Source organism: Pyxicephalus adspersus, chromosome 2, assembly GCF_032062135.1.
Source record: "Pyxicephalus adspersus chromosome 2, UCB_Pads_2.0, whole genome shotgun sequence".
In the NCBI taxonomy this organism is placed as follows: Eukaryota; Metazoa; Chordata; class Amphibia; order Anura; family Pyxicephalidae; genus Pyxicephalus; species Pyxicephalus adspersus.
In genome coordinates, this window is record NC_092859.1 from 56,487,766 (window position 1) to 56,508,077 (window position 20,312).

General features: G+C 36.8%; 1 protein-coding gene across 1 annotated transcript in view; it reads right to left on the minus strand.

The window, feature by feature from the left end:
* The window catches only part of TENM2 (teneurin transmembrane protein 2), a 1,565,317-nt gene extending 1,545,211 nt beyond the window's left edge, over window positions 1-20,106 (minus strand). Inside the window, exon 1 of the mRNA XM_072398985.1 lies at window positions 19,706-20,106. The gene's annotated coding sequence lies outside the window, so the exon portion shown is untranslated. The remainder of the gene's footprint in view (window positions 1-19,705) is intronic.
* Between the last annotated feature and the right edge of the window lie 206 nt (window positions 20,107-20,312).

Genomic DNA, 20,312 nt, shown 5'->3' on the forward strand with positions numbered 1-20,312 from the left:
CTCTACGTAGTGAGTAAGCAAAATGTATTTTTCTACTTACGCACATATTTTCTTTCTTTCAGATCATCTCTGGCTCTGCTGTTTCTCGTCCTAAAGGCCTAAACAACCCTGATTCATTTTGTTATATCTGTAACAGTTTCACCATTCCCAGCCAAAGGCCGAACATCAGCACATTTGTAGAGCAAGTCTATTTGGCATATTTCAAAGTTAAACTTGGTGATCGAGATAGGTCTTGGACCCCTCATAAGGTTTGCAAACAGTGTGTTGATGGTTTACAGATGTGGAAAAAGGGAACACGTGATAAGATGCTATTTAGTATACCTATGGTTTGGCGAGAGCTAGGAGATCATTTCAGTGAATGGTATTTTTGTATTGTGAAAACTTCAGGATATACCAAGAAAAATAAATGTAACATAGAGTATCCTAGTCTATTATCGGCCTTACACCCAGTGGCTCATTCCAATGAAATCCCAGTGCCAGTTTTCTTTACACTACCCTCTCTTGAAGAACATGATTATGGTGATGAACTAGGTGACAACAATGATGAAGAGTTTGATATTGGAGAGGACTCTGTTCGTAAGGGATTTGATCAGCATGAGTTGAGTGTTTGGTCAGTGATTTTGCACTATCAAAGAAGGCTTCAGAACTCCTAGCATCAAGACTGCATGAAAAAATCTTACTTGAAAAAGGAACAAAGCTATTGTACTTTCGAACCAGAGATTTTGCATTTGTGCAGTACTTTAGAACTAGCAGTGGCTTTGTGTATTGCCATAACATACTTGGTTTAACAGAAGAATTGGGAATTCCAATCTATAACTCAACTGAATGGCAACTATTCATCGACAGCTCAAAACAGAGCTTAAAGTGTGTCCTCCTTCACAATGGCAATATATTTGTGTCAGTCCCAATTGGCCATTCAGTTTCTCCTTGTGAAGAATATGCAGACATAAAGAGAGTCATTGAGTTGTTGCAATATCACCAACACAATTGGGTCATCTGTGTTGACCTTAAAATGGTATGCTTCCTTTTTGGTCAGCAACGCAGATACACCAACTATCCCTGTTATCAGTGCATGTGGGACAGCAGAGCTTGTAAGAGGCATTCGGTGAAAAGGAATTGGCCTCCAAGATCTGCCCTAAAACCAGGTGATCCAAACATTCTATATGAATCACTTGTTGATAAAAAGAATATTATATTCCCGCCTCTGCACATGAAACTGGGTCTGATGAAGCAGTTCGTTAAAACTTTGCCAACTGAAGGAGAGTGTTTCAAGTACATCATTTTGGCATTTCCTTTACAGATTCAGAAGCTCATCAAAGATAAACATTTCATCAGGACAATGTCAGAAGTCGAAATAAAATGCTTGGTTATCATTCAAAGCTATTGTCAAGGACTTGGAAACACACAAGCAAATAATTACACAGAAATTGTCCAGAAACTCTTGAAGAGCTACAAAATGCTTTGGTTGCAATATGAGCATCAAGGTGCATTTTCTGCATAGCCATCTTTTTAACTTCCCAGAAAACCTTGGTGGAGTGATGAGCAAGGTGAATGATTCCACCCAGATTTGAAGGTCATGGATGAACAATATCAGGGTAGATGGGATGTACATATGATGGCTGACTCTTGTTGGAGCATCCAGCGAGATTGTCCTAACACTGAGCACTCCAGGAACAGGTATGCATTTTGCTATAGACGAAACCACACTAAAAAAGCAATATCTCTCATTTAAATATAAGACTGTTCATTTTTTTATTCTATAATGGAATTCTTAATTTGTTTTGTTTGCATCATTTAGATAAAATGTATGATTAGTACTGTGTTAGATCCAAATATGTGGTAAATACCCTTATGTGGTTACCTTTGGGATTCTCTACACCCCTAGAACCATACCTTAATTGGGATTTCTTAGATAGTGGCAAGAAGGAGTCAGGAATAAGTGATGCCTTATTGGGACACCAGCTAGAGCTTGTCTAGAAATGGCAGGTGTGATACTCCTAGATCGGTACAAAATGCTACAGAGAGTGAGCATGAAGTCCCAAAATTATTTATGGGGCAAGTAAAATAATGGGAAGCTTTTGCACCTTGTTCAAGAGGGGAGATTAATCTCTTGTCTGTGAGGATTACCTTTTAATGTCGGGCTGGCAATGAGGTAACTTCTGGCAATTGTGTCACCTTTGGGCTCCTGCCCGAATTTATTATGTCCAAAAAATGCAAAAAAAAAAAAAAAACAGTCTTCCTTCGCAGTATAGCCTCCGGGCCATCAGAACACCAAAAATGCTGCATTTCGTAACTGTTAAAAAATGTAAACAGGAGGAGTGTCTAAACTGCATCATTGCAGCACATGTAATAATAATAATAAGAGCTCAAATACCGGCCTGCACTCCTTCAACCATGTGTCAGACCGAGTTATTGGGGCGATAATGGAGCTCAGGATCTCGGGGAGTCGTGTGGCAGCTGATTCTCTGCAGAATCACTCCTCTATTAAGGCGATGCTGTGGCTCAGCTCTCATGTCAGGTGACCTTTCAACCAAGATGTTGCTGACTTTCTCCCAGGCAGGCACAGAACAACACATAGTGTCCCAGCAGTAGGAGCACTCATCTCCTTTTGGCACTGTCAGAGGGTGCTTGCCAGACCACGGACCGGGAACTGGGGCCATACCACTTCCAGGATGATTTACCCACACACTACTGATTTAATGGGATTTCGTTGGGACCACAGCAGGCTCAAGATAACAGTTCATCCTCTGAGCCATCTTAGGAGGGCTCTACAGAAATCTGGAATGGTGCCAAACTAGTAGTCTCTAAGCTCAGTCAACTCCCTGAACTTGATTTTTATGGATGATTATGGGTGATTGTATCATTTATGTTGCTTCCTTGCATTGGTGATGTTTTTATTTTGTTATTTCATGTGATATCTCTATGGGATATTTGAGCATATACTTTTAGTTGGTTTGTTTTAAAGGGGGGTGGGGTATCATTCATCTGCCTGGGTAAAGATGTGGTTTAGATTAGTTTGGTTTAATTTGGTTTAATTCATATTATTGAATACAGACCTTACAGGCCTATATAGTAATACCTACAGTGGTTGAGGGCGGGGGGCCAGCTGAATTGCAAATATTAGTCGGGCCTTTTGACATATTCTGCTTTCAGACCTCCGGTGTATCCCTTTTTTCTAGGCCTGGGGAATTGGTTATTCCCTTCTAGCCTCAGGGTGTAACAAACGTCTCTGCTTTGGCGGGTGAAATATTGTGACATGGTTTATTGTTGGGTGTTTTATTTTTTAATTTATAGATGCTATGTACATGTCTTCCTTTCTATTATACCTTGTTTATCTTGGTTTTCGTTCCATGTTAGTTACTAGTCTGCAGGAGGATATTTAAAGAGTGACAGGAGGGATCTTGCTTTTTCAGTTACTATGTTACAGATTAAATAAGCCATGATTAAATAGGCCATGATTAGATGTTTATCTTTGAATGTTAAAAGGGGGCCTTATTCCCCTTCTAAGCGGAATCGGTACTGCAAGCGGGCAATTGCTAGCGTGCTCATAATGTATTTCATTGATTTTCCCAGATCAACCCCATACTTTTAATTTTGCCAAACAGTATTGTCCTTTGGCATTTTCAGCCCCAACTAATTGTATAAAAATTCCTAGGGGTGGCTATTCTAATTTGCTCTGGGACCTTATTTGTTCTTACTAAACCTCTTATAGATCCTGAAGGATGCTAAATCATACTTCAAGGTTGCCTACATTTAGCAGATGGGATACTTGGCAATTTTTATGACTTTAACTCAGTATTTGTTCCTTGGCCCCATCCTAAAGAGTTTTAAAGTTATTACCCCACACCCCTGGGGGGGGGACTTTAATTTGCCTCATACACTCTTTGTAGATTGTCTATCTATCACTTTGGAGATACACCCTCCCCCCATACCTCGTGTTTACTCTCGGTTTTACTCACTAATTTATTATATGTGATGTTTGATGTATGCAGCATCCTTATGATAGGGAGTACTCTTTTTTTTTTCTAGGCTGCACCAGACTTAATTATTTTTTTAGTAAGTTACTCAGCAGCTAGGGCTATGTAAGAATCTCACATAAGCCCAATTACTTGGTTGGATCACACCCCAGTCTTTTTTGAGATAAAACTTAGTTCAGTCCCCTTGAGCGGATGTCATTGGAAGTTTATTGAATACCTTCTCAAGTACTTTCCCAGTCAAATGGCATTACAAATGGAACTGGAGCAGTATATTTATGTCTTTGGGAGGCCCACAAGGCCGTTTTCAGGGGTCATTGCATTAACCCCCCCTAGCAGGTTAATGCAATTGGGGCTTGGAGTGGATTTTAATGTCCCCCGGCATCCTGCTGGTCCCCAAAGGTCCTGTGGACACGTCCACCTCCTCCGATCTCCAGCCGCGAAGTCTACGGGGTTTCCCGGTGACGTCGGTACATGTGTTGGTGCGGGGGGGGGGATCGGCTGGAAATTTCAATAATTTTGTATTGGATTCAATACAAAATAGCTGTATTGAGTTTAATACAAAGAAATATTCATATAATATTTATATATAATTATATTTTATATATATTATATATGCTACTATACAGTAACATTAAATGTTTATTTTATTTATTTTTTTTAACAGATTTTTGTGTTTTGTTATTTAAAGTTTATTTTTAAATTTATTAAATGTATTAAATATCAGTGAGTTATGCCTAAGAATTACACTCTACAATGAAAAAATAAATTCCAAGCAAAAAATTTTACCGCTTTTTGCATGGAAATTTGGATGGAATTAGACCGCTAGGGAGGTTTAAGAATTCTCTTGCCTTAAAAAAGATAAAATATTACAAAAGAATCAGCTGCGACACTGTTAACACTGTTGAATGAATTGGCGCAAATATTAACTGAGAATCCTACTGTCTCTTCCCCTTCGCAAGGTCTTGAGAATTCCTAACCAGCTTAAGCAATCAGACTTTGACAAAGTAGAAAAGACATCACTTTACACCCTTAAAGATATTATGATAAGGGCAATAAAGCCAATGCATTACTGATTCAGACTACCAGGGATAAAGTAAGGTGCATGACTCTCATGGCTCACAGAGATATGTCCCTGAGCAGATTGCCCAGATTTTTGGCAACTGTTATACAGATCTCTATTCCAAGGTCCATGAATCCCAGCAGGTGATGGGTGATACCACAAATTGACGTATACCTATCTCATCGTTTGATGTTAAGCTGCAACTCCTTAGCATGGCATTATTTTAACTTGATTTTTCAGCAATTGTGAAACTTTTGTGGATATATAAACAAATTTCAAAAATACTCAGATTTGGAGATGTTGTGAATATTTTTCTATTAGATCTCCTGTCTAAACATATTTTTACTTCCTTCTGTACAGAGTACTCAGTGGCCATGGATATACTTATAAAAAAAAAACATGCTTAAGTTATACTGTGTTTGATTAGAATGCATGATTGTTGTAGATAAGACACATGTGCTCCAACAGAATTTTAAAGCTCAGTTCTGCATTGTAAAAACGGATGTTATACTTTTTGGAAAATTTAAGTGGGCAAACTTTTTAAGTTTAGGACGTACAGTAATGAGGGCTTGGAAATGTGCTCACCTCTCACTATAAAATAATGCATTCTGGGCATGCATTTATCAGCTTTGAACATTGTAGGGGGAGCTGGTAGTGTATGCATAGTGTGCTTATATACTGTGACAAAAAAATGCTTCATTTCTGTGGAATGACTTGTAGGGATACCCTACAAGTCATTCCAGAAAAGGATCCCCAAAATGTAACTCAGCTTTAAGGAATCCTCAAGCATGGTATTTATAACATTAGTGTATTTTAAATGTTGCCTTCAAAAGTTGGTTTAAAAAGCAACATTTGTTGCAGTATTGAGTGACATTGAAAAAGAATTAGGAAAATTTGCTGCCTTACATTCTGAGAATCTTTTTCTCCTTTACTTTCCAACCTTACAGGAACTGATGATTATTACACTTTTCACAATGGTCTGTCTATAATGTGTACACTATTAGTGTTATACAGGTTCAGGATACATACATATTGAGTGGGCATTACAGTGAGCATAATGTAAAAAAAAACTTTAGGAAGAGGATATTTTTTAATAAGGCTATAAGGAGTGGTGATTTAGGGATTATGGAAGCCTGGCTGCCTGATATGACAAATGAAAAAGATCTTATTCCTAACTGGGGGACATTTTATTGTTAAAAAATAGTGGACTATGCCTGCACAGTGTGTGTCAATTCAGTAATTGGTAAACAGTTGTCAACCTATAAAAGGTAAATGAAGAACAAGAATCATCATGGCAGTATCGCTATGTATTTATTTTTTAATGCTGGAGATTTAAAGAAATTCATAAGAACTTTTACATTTAGCCTTTCCTCTTCCATGTTTCAACTATCTGGCTAATATTGTATTTTATTTTCTCTTTTAGAAGGTGCATGTAATAATTATAGTGACATATCGGTGAATTCAAAGAACAAAAAGGTAAAAGTTTGTTTAGTAATTCTTTTGCTGGGAGTAAACATACATGTATGTGTACTACAGATTACTGAGAAAAGCAAAGCACCATAATGGTATGCAGATCCATATTAGTGAAAATGTGGATTCTGAGAGAGCTGCAGGATAGAAGGCAAATCGTAAACAGCTAAGATTAAGATGGGCATAGCGGATGAAGAAAAAAATGAAAAGTAAGGATAGTTTAGATTGTAATCAGATTCTTCTGCTTCCATAGTATACAGAAAATAAATCTTGAAAACTGAAAAGCAGCATCATCTACATACGAATAGGATAAAGGCAGCCTAACAAAGACTATCAAGACAAACTGATTTTTGTAGACACTAATGATAAAGTAACGATATTAATAACTGATACAATACTTTTTAATCAAGTGGAGAAAAAACAGGAGGCTGATATTGAGCATATTGTGCATATTGTTCCTTTGGGAGTGGTGTTTGCTTGACTCAGTTTTGTTTAAAACAGTTTTTTTTACTTGACTGTCAGTTTTGTTTTAAAAGCTTTTTTTTTCCTTGCTGACCTCCAAGGGGGAGTAGTCAAGGCTTCACAGGGGATTTAAGTTCCTGGGGCACTCATTTTGAGCTTGCTCACTGTTTGGCTTGTGAATCAAGTGGACTTATAATCAAGTGGAGTTAGAAAAAACAGGAGTTGGAAAACAAAGGGAGTTAAATCCCTATAGTAACCACAAACTGTAAGTAAATGTTTATAACTCCTTGTAAACAAACAAACATTGTTACTGGGAAGAAGAGTGGTAGCAAGGTGGAAGGTTTGGTTCAGTGCACAGACTGCCATATGTATGCACAAATGGAACAACAGCTCCTAGGTGCATACCGCTGTGACAGATGTGTGCAAGTCACCTTTCTGGTATCTCACATTGGAGAGCTGGAGAAGCGCATTGCAACACTGAAATCACTGGATCACCTTGAGAGCGGTCTCCTGCTCACTGAGCAGGCAGTTATCGGCTTAGATGTGGTAAAGTTGATGTGCTGAAGATTGAGATTAAAGAATCTCATGACCATTGCTTTTGGTAAGCAAAAGGGTAGTTTTAGTTAGGTCAGCCACATGTCACTTGTTTTGCCCTACCTGCTAAGACCAGGTATTGAGTTGTAAATGGGATGAGGGGTCCCTTCGAAAGACACTGTCAGTTTCTGATTTGTCTTCAAAGCAGGTAAGTTTATCCCTATATAATAATCAAAACCATACGCATATAATATAGTATAGTGTTATGATTCTGTAAAATATAATGGAAGGAATCTCTCATATTATATAAACTTAATATTAATACTGTTTTAGGCCATCATATTTAAATATTAACCAAGCAACCAATCAAAATAAAACACAGAAACAGCACACCAAAAACCTTTTTAAAAACACTAGGCAGTTTTGTAGGAATAATTCCACACTTTGGCAATCAATATTGATTGGAAAAGAAGTGGAAAAATGTTAAAAGAAATAAATATTGGGCTGCCTAGGTTTGTATGGCTTAAGGTACTTTGAATAATTGACCTGGGACACAAACAAGTATCTATGGATGAGTGAAACTATTAAATTTTCTTTTAACAAAATGGTAAAATTCAAACCCTATTTCAAGGTAATTGCATAGCCTTTAAACATGGTATTGTCATCAAAATTGAAGAGGATCTGTGGGAAAATGTCTATATAAAAATAAATAAATGCATAAAATGTAGTCTTTGCTTACTCTAAAACTAATATATTACTGATAACATTTTATTTTTAATTTGTGCAATAAGTTTAAAGAAAAATTAGACAACACAACATGACTTTGTTAAAAAAATCTATTTAAGACATGTTGCTACAGGTCCCGCTGAAATCGCCAGAACAAGCTCAGACACAATATGATTAAGCTGAGGTTTAAGATTTGATGTACTGGCAGCAGTGGCAGAAGAGAAATGATAAGAAAGGTAAGTGGAAAGCTGTTTTGGGAGAAAAGTCTACCATAGTGGGGGGCTTTGCCCACAACTCTTTGTTGGGCGTTTTTTTCTGATTTCAGTAATTGAAGGAGATAAAGGGTTGCCTACACAGCATAATGTTTAGTCTGACTACACAGCATAATGTTTAGTCTGACTGCAGAATCTGAGCTAGATGCAGGTACAAAAACTATTTGACGCTGGAAAGAGTTAATGGTTGTATAATGGTAAGTTGTAGGATCAGTTAAGAGAAATACATCCCTGTCTTCCCTGCACCAGCACATTCCCCTATCTCTGACTAGTCACAGAGACTGCCAATGCACTTAGCCCACATTCTCATAACTACACAGGCCAAGATTTCATACATCATACTTCAATAGGAGCAAATACTGCCCCCTTTAAGCTAAGCATTGAGAGCACATGCATCTAAAACAATATGCAGATCACCATCAATATTCAGATTCACGCTACTTACAATAAATTAGCTAAAATGGCATGGGGTAACAAAGCTACATAGTAAAGCCTGGTCACATGACTTACATGAATACTCATACATTAATATAATTATTCTTATCTTTTACTAAATTAGAATAGGGAAGGTGTCAAAGGATTGTGACCAAATCATACAACACATTCTCATTGCGTTACAGTTTTGTTCTCCATTTGAAACCTCCCCTAATTTACCTAATTTAAAATCCCTTTGAGATTAGCACAGTTAGTTTTGTGTGTAATTGACCCAGAACAACCACAAATCAAAACAAGCACAAATCAAATAATCAACAGCAGTGTGAGCTGCTCATTTCCATAATAGTTCTAGTTCAGTGACGAGTACTTTTTTTTTAGGAGAGGCTTGCAGTTCAGCCTTCAAATTTTTCACTGATTGTAATTCTTTAAAAACTAAGTCTATCCAAAACTTAGTTTAGTTTTGGGAAAATTACATACTTCAAGTTTGAAAGAAAGTTCTTCACGCCATTATGTTTTCCTTGATGTGATGACCTAATTTCTTATCACTGTGAAGGCCTATGACGGTAACTCAACAAATAGGAGAAAATATTGAACCTAGAAGGATATCTGGCTCTAATCTATTCTCATTCCTTCCAATATAGTTAAACATGTTTTGGCTTTGTCGTGTATTTAAATGGAAATTCCCTAAGTAGGTACTGTCAACATAAATAGCTCATGCAAGTATATTGTTGTACATATTGAACTCCAGCATGCTAGCACAATACAAGAATGAATGCCTATGAAGCACATTTTTTTGCCAGGGCTAATGTCCCAGGAGACAGTTGTTGCCCTTGTCTTGGACAAAAAACTAGAATGTAAATTGAGGTTCCCCCAGGTAGTTCCATGATCTGCCCCAGAGTTAAGAATACTAAATTGGCAAAGTGTGGAGATAGATTTCAGGTAATGTCTAAAGTATTATGCTTTTTGTTATGACGAATTAAAAACTTTCCTAAGAAACTAAAACTAAGACATCACATGATAAATGCTTAGTAGCTGTAAGAAGCCTAAGAAAAGTCCACACTACTGGTAGGCATGCAATATTATTTGGAAGAATAAACAATTTTCACACAATACATTATAGGTGCAACATTACATTATAGGTACATATTAGAATCCGCTTTCCGTATTTCACATTTAAAGAATCTTCCAAATACACAAAAGGCTCTGACTATTCCCTTGGAGTAATGTCAGGCTGCATTTATACAAAGCATTGGCAGCTTCAAGAGCTTTCACTCATTCAGTAGATAAGTGTTTGTTGCTAGATATAGCAAGGGGGTGGAGCGTACGTCAGCGAGCAGTTCTGCCGACGTTCTATGTACATGCAGCTTTGATCTTTGTAAAAAAAAAAAATAAAGATAATCATAATAAAAGAGCTATAACTGAACTGTTGACTGTACCCTGGTGCTTTTATTTTTGTACAAACCACTGGATCAGCCTTTCTCTAGCTTTTTAACATGGGGGAACCCTTAAAATAACTTTCAGGTCTTTAGGGAACCCTTTTATTTATTATATCCACAGCTCACAGTACATTAGCTTGGTGGTGAGTAGGAACAATGCTTTTTACACTGATGGCCAGTGGGAAGAATGGCACCCTTACAGGCATTATCCCAAGATAATTGATAGCTTATCTCTGCACTGCAGCTAGATATGTAATATCTGGCTGTTAGAAAAACCCTAATATTCAAAAAAATGTTTTAGAAAGATAATTGAAAGCCCATACAATTTGAAGATAATATTTTACACCTTAACATCAAAACTACCTAACAAAATAGGGTCTCCACTATTACTACCTTATACAGTGCTAAATTTTCATAACTCTCTGGTGAGTATTACATCCATCATTTTTTGCTAACTTACATAAACCAAACAATTTATAAGATATTGTTTAGTCTTATTTTTTTTTTCATTCTAGTTTTTTAATGATGATGAAACATTTACAGAGCCCTGTAACCGAAAAAACATACTGTAAAACAAAGCGTAGCTTGTTACTCTTGTTTTCCTTTGTACAGCATTTTCTGGACATAAATATATTTTTTATTTATGGGATTTTTAAAAAAAGTAAAGCATAGAGATGGGTATTTGCAAACTAAACTGAACTGGAAAAGATATATGTTTTGTTGTTGTTTATAAACAATAAACAATGAACAAGCATCAACCCTTTGTGTTCTTAACTTTTGTTTTTCTAAAGGGGATCTGTGTCCAGGCAATGCACACTAAAATATTAGTATACTCTGAACAAGCAGAAAAAGCATTCTAAAACAAGGTGTGTGTGTGTGTAAGCATTGGAGAGAACTTCAATTCCTAAACTTTGTTTTTTAAGTGCCAACTTTGCACTTGAGGTTGCTGTAAATTGTAGTATGGTTCCAGAGGGAAAAAAGTTGTATTTTGCTGCACATAAATAGGTTTTCCTGTAGTGAATTTTGCTGCAATTTTTGCTATAAAAACATTCCTTTACCATGACCTGATAAAAGCCAAAAAACAAGGCCTAATTTGAAAACATATAAATATATGATCTTAAGAATTGAACCACCAATACATAACATGTGTGCCAATGATCAATTCATTTAAAATGATCCGATGGTATTATGAATTCTACTCTGCCAGCTTTCTAATATAAAAAAGCAGATATTTCTGAGCTATTAGAAACTGAAAACTGAAAGTTTACTCTGGAGTATTTGTTGCACTCTTTAGGGATCTATGAGAAAGTACAACATTAGATATAAGCCTCTAGAAAGGAGGCCAGGAATGGCTTGTTTTAAACATCTGTTACTGCCAGTTATGAATTTGTAAATAGTGTATTGTCCACAGTATGGGTACCGTATGGGTACTTTAACATATGACTCTGTATGGATAGATATATGTTTAAACAAAAAAAAGGACCTCCTACTTTTTTCAGCGAACCAGTTTTAATTTAGTCAAGATTTATTTTTGGAACTAAAGAGAATACAAGCAATACTAAGTATTAATCCAGAATTCTAAATTGGAATAATAAGCCCTTTCTTTTAAGAAGTAATTTCTCAAAGGATTCACAGCTGCTTTGAGACAATCACTGTTTGGCATTTTAACAATGCTATACAAATCTATGTGTGGTATAAACTTCTTGCCACTAATCTATCTAAATTAGATAGCAAGATCAGACAAAACTTTATGTAAAATATATTAAAAAAGCCTGGTTCTGGTTATACTGAATGTTTGCCGATTATCAGTGGTCAAGTAATGCAAATCTAGTATTTATGAAAGGGTACTTACAAATTGCCTCCGTTTTACAAAAAGACTAAAAGGTGGTTACAATGTATTCATTTTAAAATTCTAATTTGTCATATTTTTCAGTACTACTATAAACATTGTGGCTGATTATTAAAGCTCTCCAAGACTGGAGAAAATAGACTATCACATCAAAATGTGTGTGATCCAGCACACCTGGAATGGATTTGATCCAGTGTTGAAAACATTTGCCAACTAATAGCAAACAATCATTAAGAATTCTATTCCAGGATTGTTGGATTACCCAGGTTCTCCAATATTAGTCTATTTTTTCCAGTCTTGGGGAGCTTTAATAAATCCAACCCAAAGTGCTGCAAGACTGAGGAGGATACACTTTTTTCAATGAACCTGGGTAATCCAGCAAACCTGAAATGGATCTGGTCCAGGACTGAAAACATTTGCTAACAAATAGCAAATGACTTTAGGAAATCAATTCTAGGTTTGTTGGTTAACCTAATAATAAAAAAATGCATATATACTCTGGAATAATGCAGGATTAAAATAAATGTGAAATAAGAATATAAACATTTTAAGTTCTTTAAAGTGGTTCATTGGGGCAGAGGTGTCAAAACATAACTTTCACTGCTCCCTTTCTCAGTTACTGCCAATTTCTGATAATGTCTACATAAAACACATTGCTGAATCAAATGTGATAAAGGTATCAACTCATTTTTCATTGCTTCATTTAAGTTCTGTAAAGCAGACAGAAGATGGGTGAGGCAAAATTATAAAGATACTAATAAAAAAAGATACTAATACTTACCAACATTCTGAGATAAGGAAGTTAAAGCACAAAGTATGATATCAAATAACACCCTCCTGTCACAGACCCAGCTATGTAGACTATAAAACCTTTAAAAAACAAAAAATAATAGGGTGAACTTTCCACTGTTTTAAGCACTAATTTTCCTTTATACTGTTTTTTTCTTTTCAAATATCAATTTGATTTGAAAATTGGAAAAAAAGATTAGTGTAGTACAGGAGCAGACAAAGGGAGGTACAAAGTGTGTTGTTGCACGAGGGCCCCAGACCCACCTCAGCCAACAGTTCAACAGGGGAGCTCAAGTCAGTTTTGCATGGCGCCCACTGTTGGCTACATCTACACTGTTGTAGCATATTACTTATGAGAAATCAGGCAGTACATTATTGAATAGAGGTGTATATTTTAGACAGAGAGATACCTTCAAATGAGGATAGCCTGGTTGTACTGCATGTCAACAACTATACTGCATACAAAACTGCATACACATTGGGTCTGATTTACTAAAGCTCTCCAAGATTCGAGAAGATATACTTTCATGAGAACCTGGGTGATTCAGTGAACCTTGAATGCATTTAATACAAATAAGTTGTTTTTAATTGGCAAATTTTTGAAATCCTGAACCATATCCAAGTTTTCTGGATTACCCAGGTTCTCCCATGATAGTGTATCTTTACCAGTCCTTGGAGAACTTTAATAAATCAGGCCCATTGTATGCCGGATCTATTTAAACTAGTATTTTTTGAGAATTTCACTTATATTTTTTATGCATTTTGTTACACTTATACACCTATACTAAAGACAAAATATTTTTCATATTCCTATGTATCATTCTGCAATTTTAAATAACAATTTATAGTATAGTGCTACTTGTAGTAGTAAAAACATACTAGCCATTTTAAATATACAGTAGATTTTAATGATTTTAGCAAACTTCTTGTCTCACCTGCTGCTATTTCTGTTGAAGCTCACATAAGGTTTTCATTCTCTTTCTACTTACTGCAGTTACTTTCTACTTTCAGAGTGCCAACAGAGAGGGTGTTCCTGTTGAAGTCACATAATCAGCCGCAGTGTTGTGTTAAGGAATAAACTGACGTGAGCAGAAATGAACTAATCATATAAGCAAGATTGTATATTTCAAGGAAATTTTGTACCCCAACCTTGAATAAAAAGATAAATAAATGGGGAAATTAAAATAGCACAACATACTGCATAATAAAGTGTAAATGTATATTTTATAAATACTGTATATCTTATTTTTTTTAATCAGAATTGGTCCCTTTTCCACCAATATGCTAATTCAAAATCTCTTCCTTCCTGTAGCATGATGCAGGTTATTCCTTTTGGGTTGTTACAGCAAAAAAAGAAAAAAAAATACATGGCAAATGGAAACAGACCTTTAAAGCAAGCTGACCTGTGCAAATCTTATTTTGCAGTTAGAAACATGCAGGCTTTTCATCACATTAACTAGCCATGCAGTCATGATATTAGCAGCAGTGGGCACTGCTTTACCTCCCGTTTCCCTCAAGCTGTCAATCACAGACTGCCCTAGTCAGAAACCCTGAACATGTACACTTGCTAATATTATCTTGCTGTTGATTTTTCCAGAAAATATTAAGTACTGACTATAGAATAGTTTTGTTTACATAAAAAACAAGCAACTTGAAAGAGAGGTCAGTGCAAGTTGATATTAGGAATCTGCAGAATGATTGTTAGTGCCTGCATAATGTCTAAATGGCCAATAAAACGTTCCATAAGGTCATCTCTGCACTTTGCCACTGGAGATCAGAGGAGCAGGATGTGTCCCCAGGACCTGCGGGGACCAGCAGGACAATGGGGGTTGACAATAGAGCAAGGTAAGTGGGTTCTTTTAGGGTTAAAGCTACCCCAAGTGTGACTCGGGATTACAGCTATTTGCAGGTAAAATCCACCCTGAGTCACACTCAGGATTAACGCTAAAGGGGTTACAGGAGCAGAAAGTAGGAGCTGAATGGGATGTGGAAGACCATTCCAGAGAGTCAGGGCAGCCCTGGAAAAGTCTTGAAACCCTGCGTGTGATGGTTTCAAGGTTATGAGTGAGGAAGTCATTAGTAGATCATTGGAGGAGCAGAGCTGGCTAGGGCTGTTTGTATCAGCTCAGAAAGGTAAGTGGGACAAGAACTGTGGAAGGATTTAAAGGCACAGTACAGAAGCTTGAATTTGATTCCAAGCTAATGAAGAGAACTTCAAATAGAGGCAGCAGAAAAGAAGTGGTGGAAAAAATAATGGATAAAATATAGATTGTAGAGGAAAGAGTTGGGTTAGTGGAATACCGGAGAGCAAGATGTTACAGTAGTCCAGACAAGAGGTAAAAGTGCGTACAAGGGGGTTGGGTGGTCACTGGGGACAGGTAGGGATGGATTTTGGAGATGTTGTGCAGCTGAAAGTAACAGGATCTGGAAATGTTCTGAATATGGGGCGAAAAGGAGAATCGAAAGTGACAACATGCCTGGGGGGAGGGACGAAAAACAGTGCTATTAACAGTTAGGATAATGTCAGGGGGAGATAATCTATTTTTTTAAGAGCAGAGTCTTAAGCAATGTTCAGACTGGCAATGAGGTTGAGGTGCAGTTACTGCTTCCTCATGCCAGTGAACCATTGCTTTGAGGAAGACACTAAAGCTAGCTTCTGCCCACTGCAGCCCTATGGAGAATGAATGGGGGCACCAGTGAGCAGTACAGTACCACTCACTCTCTCCTGCTGCAGACAGTGTTTTTGTAGGAAACGGCTATGTTGTGCAGGTGACAGAGCCACACTGAATAGTCTGACCCTGTGCTAGGTCTGAACCTAGTCTTAAGAAGCTCTACAATGTATCTGACCATATGAGCTCCAAGTGCTTGCTATACATGTCAGTAGCAGTACAGGGCAGCCAAAGTAAACACTTTAAACATAACCTGTTTTTTAAAAATGTACTGCACAAATTTAAAAGTGATATTCTGAACAACAAAAAAGTAACAGGGAGAGAAAATCTAATATTGAAGAAAGTAGAACATTGCCTTAACCCAAGTGTATGCCACCTGACTCCCAACACGTGTTTTAGGGTTTGACTTTTTTTTGCTACTAAGGAAAGAAATTAAAATATTTTGCCATATATATATACTTTGAATACTTTTTATTTACCCTATTGCTGAAAATATTTAATAAATTAAGTACCATTACATGGGAAATACAGTCATTTAAAATAGAAAATATGTAATCCGATTTTCCATGGTAAAGAGGAACTAAACTCCAAAATGCCTAAAGCAAAAAAAATCCACTTACCTTCAATCCCACACGCTGGGCACCGCCATCTTCGCCTCTTCTTCCTGCTTCTTCTTCCTATGTCACCCAAGCCAGGGGCTAGATCGGGTGACGTAGGTTGGATAAAAAAAAACTTGTCGATCTCACTGCGTATGGGAGAGATCAGCAAATTTTTCTCTTGGAAGACGATAAGCCACATTTTTTAAGACAATCGGATTTAAATGATCTAGTAAAGGAACCTGTCTTTCTCAAAAGAGAAGTCTGAACAGTTAGCCCCCAGATTAAAGGAGTGGAATTTGCTACCAAAAGGAATGACAACTTCACACTTCCGTAATCGTCACACAAAGTTCGCAGGTTATTACAAGCTGGAAAATGACATTTGCTTCTGTACCGACGTGAGTGGTCTGATGATGGAGTTAGGCTGTGAGTACATACCAGAGCAGTGGAGATTGTTCATGGAGTTGAGAAAGCAAGTTTAAAAACTGTGTTGCTGCATAAAGGTAACAAAAAACCTTCTGTTCCTCTTGCTCATGCCAACGGAATGAAAGAGACATACGAAGCAATGGAGGTCATTTTGAAATTGATTAACTATTCAGGACATTAGTGAAATGTTTGCGGTGACCTGAAGGTGGTGGCACTCCTTGGCCTGCAATTGGGATATACAAAATATACGTGCTTTCTGTGCTTGTGGAACAGTCATGATGACAGCAACTATTACAAAGTGAAAGAATGGCCACCCAGACATGAACTCACTGTTGGCCAGTACAACGTGAAGCATAAATCATTCATTAATCCACAGAAAGTTTACCTTCTGCCACTTCATATTAAACTTGGATTAATGAAAAACTTTGTTGTTGCAATGGATCGTGATGGTATGGGTTTTCAGTGTCTGAAGGACAAGTTTGGAAAAGTTATAATAAATGCTAAACTGAAATTAGGTATTTTTGTTGGTCCCCAAATCTGCAATTTGATGCGTGATGCCACATTCAGAGAACTCAACCCACTTGAACTTGCTACTTGGGATTCATTTGTGCTAGTTGCACAAAACTTTCTGGGCAACCAGCGAGCTGAGAACCATGCTGAACTTGTGAACAACATGCTAACTGCATACCATCAACTTGGCTGCCGAATGTCACTTAAAATTAATTTCTTACATTCCCATTTGGACTTCTTCCCACAAAATTTGGGTCATGTGAGTGAGGAACAAGGGGGGATGTTCTGTTATGGAAACAAGATATCAAGGCCGGTGCAACCCTAACATGATGGGCGACTACTGCTGCTTTCTGCAACAGGGGACAGCGGAGAGCCACAAACATTTTTGTAATGTCATGGAACTTTGAGGCAAAAGTTAGTTATGTATAAAGATTACATAGTAACTGCGGAATGGGAGAATGCAGCTAATTGCATCTATATGCGTAATTATTTGAGATCCTGATGTCCTAGGCAGAATCAAACTTCAGATTTGGATTCAGTGCACATGATTTAGTATAGGACAAATGGATTAGACCATGTAGCAGACAATATTTATTTTTTTGTGATGCAGTGTATATACATATATGTAACCATCTAGGCCAAGATGTAATATTTTTTTAAGTTACCCCAAAAATATAGATTTAAGTAATGCTTACATCTCAGTTCAGTGAGCTTTTTGATGAATTGTGTTTCTTATGAAATAAAGTATAAGGGTTTTATTTTTCATTACATTACAAGAAAGCTTTGGGTATGTTTTTAGTCATTTCAGAAATTTGGTAAATTTTATGCCATTTCGATATGCAAGCCAGTGTAAACAAATGCTCATTTAAAACCAGCAAAGCAGGAAATCACAAATCTAATTTACTTTGTTCAACTCTGAACAGACCTAACAGCCAAAGTATGAAATCAAAGAGCACCAGCTTTACTTTTGTGTTAAAAAAAAATCTCAAAACCTAAAAATAAAACAATTTTGCAGCCCTAAGGGGCTGTGTATGAAAAATGTACATACCTTAATCACAAACTTGTTGTGCCTTCCTTACTATTTATAATCACAAGGACAAGTGATAAAAAGTAATCTGAACATGTAGTGTTAGTGCTACTCCCTTCAAGCAAACTCAGATATACTTTGTCAATGGATTATTTTCTAACGCCTTGCTAACAGTGATAGACAACCAGAAATTCCTAATTTGAGGAGAGGAACTGTTTAGTAGCTGTTTTCCACAATCAATAACATCTCAGTTAACAGAAATTTTACAACTGTAAACAGAATTGATTTGTTTTTAACTGTACAAACTTGTCATTATGTATCGATTGTTTTTTTTTTTCCTCACCTGCAGTTAAACATCACACAGCTGAACTGTCATCACTTTATTGTTGCTTCCATCAATTAGTTTAAGGATTTTAAAATCTGACAACAAAACTGCTTATATATGTACAAAGTCAACATCATTGTGCGATAGTGAATAAACAGATTGCAGAATTATTTAGCTATGATTTCTCCTGTCAAACCTGTAACATTACCATACAGGCCCTAAAATGCTACTGACATGATTACCATAAAACAACTGGTTATTTCAGAAATGCTACACAATTGTTTCTCTTCAACTCTTAAGTCTTACATTTTTTGTTCAGAGCAATTTAGCTGTAGCTCAAATGGACAAACAGCATGGCACGCTATTAAGTACTTATTTGTTTGTTATCATTTAGAAACAAGAATACTGCCTGTTGTTGCCTCCTGCTGCAATGATGCAAAACAGCAAACAATGTCTTTCATTTCAAATTCAGATGACTCCTTTCTTCTTTACCTAAACATGTATATATCATTTATATACCACTTGTATCTTATCTCTTATACAAAATATCAAAGTAGCTGGGATCCCAAATACAATGTCAACCAGCAGCACCAACATTAGTTGTGGACTAAACATACAACTATGTACTTTCAAAAAAAGTCCCAAGCCCTTGTCACTCATTTCAAAGATCTGTGCACAGGCGTAGTAGGCGCACATGTAGGTACACATGGAGTGAAAAACCTCTTGTGATGATTTTTTTTGTGAGCTTTTAAGATATTCATTGGCATGCGTAAGCAATCATAATGGAGAATGATGATAATAAAATTGATAATAAAATAAAACATTATAATTAATAAATAATATTCAAATGCAGTAAAATAATCATAATTATACATAATAAAATGTATACCAAAAAAATAAATAAAAATAATGATAAAATAATTATAAAAAAAAATAAATAAAAACAATGTCCACAGTTAAACCTACTGCATTCCTGTTGTAATAACATATAATAATAATAGTTTTACCAGTAAATCATTCAGCTGTTTTGACAGGCAGTATTATTATTATCATAATAATTATATTGATGGGGATGTCTCAGCTAACAATTCAGCATCCCTGCCATGCAGTAATCATAAGAATATTAATAGTAGGAATTGTACCGGTTAATCCTCGAGCATCCCTGCGGTAATGACATGCAGTAAGTTGAATCACTGTCCCCCCTTATTCCTTCTCCAGGAGTTCCCCAGTACAAGGATATCCCATAACGGCCAGTAAGTCACAGCAAAGCTTGTCTGCAATCCAGAAGCGTGCTGCACATATGCCCTATTACTACAACAAGCAGCGATGTGCGAGTGAAGGAGGATGCCGCCGCAGCTCCGTGTCTTCAATGAAGCCAAGGCGCAGACTGATTTGCGAGGACGTCCAATCCCCGGGCTCGTAGCTCCAACGTTCACTATCACGGCAGACTGGGAGCTACCACTTAGGAGCCCAGGCCAGGGAGAACGTATCGGAGAGGCCACAGGCTCCAGCACAGAGCCGCTTCAGCACTACGGCCAGCTCCTCCGGCGGTCAGGCAGTGGCCGCCTGTGTATCTGCACCTCTCTCCTAGCTGTGGAAAGATGTGATCATTTACAGTAAAATAGCACGTATTCTATATTACATTACAAAAGGTGGAGCCCCTGCAAGTGTTGGAATTTGTGCTAGCTATATACCAATACTAATAATATTATTTGTATTATTATATTCGCAATGTTTATACACAGCTCT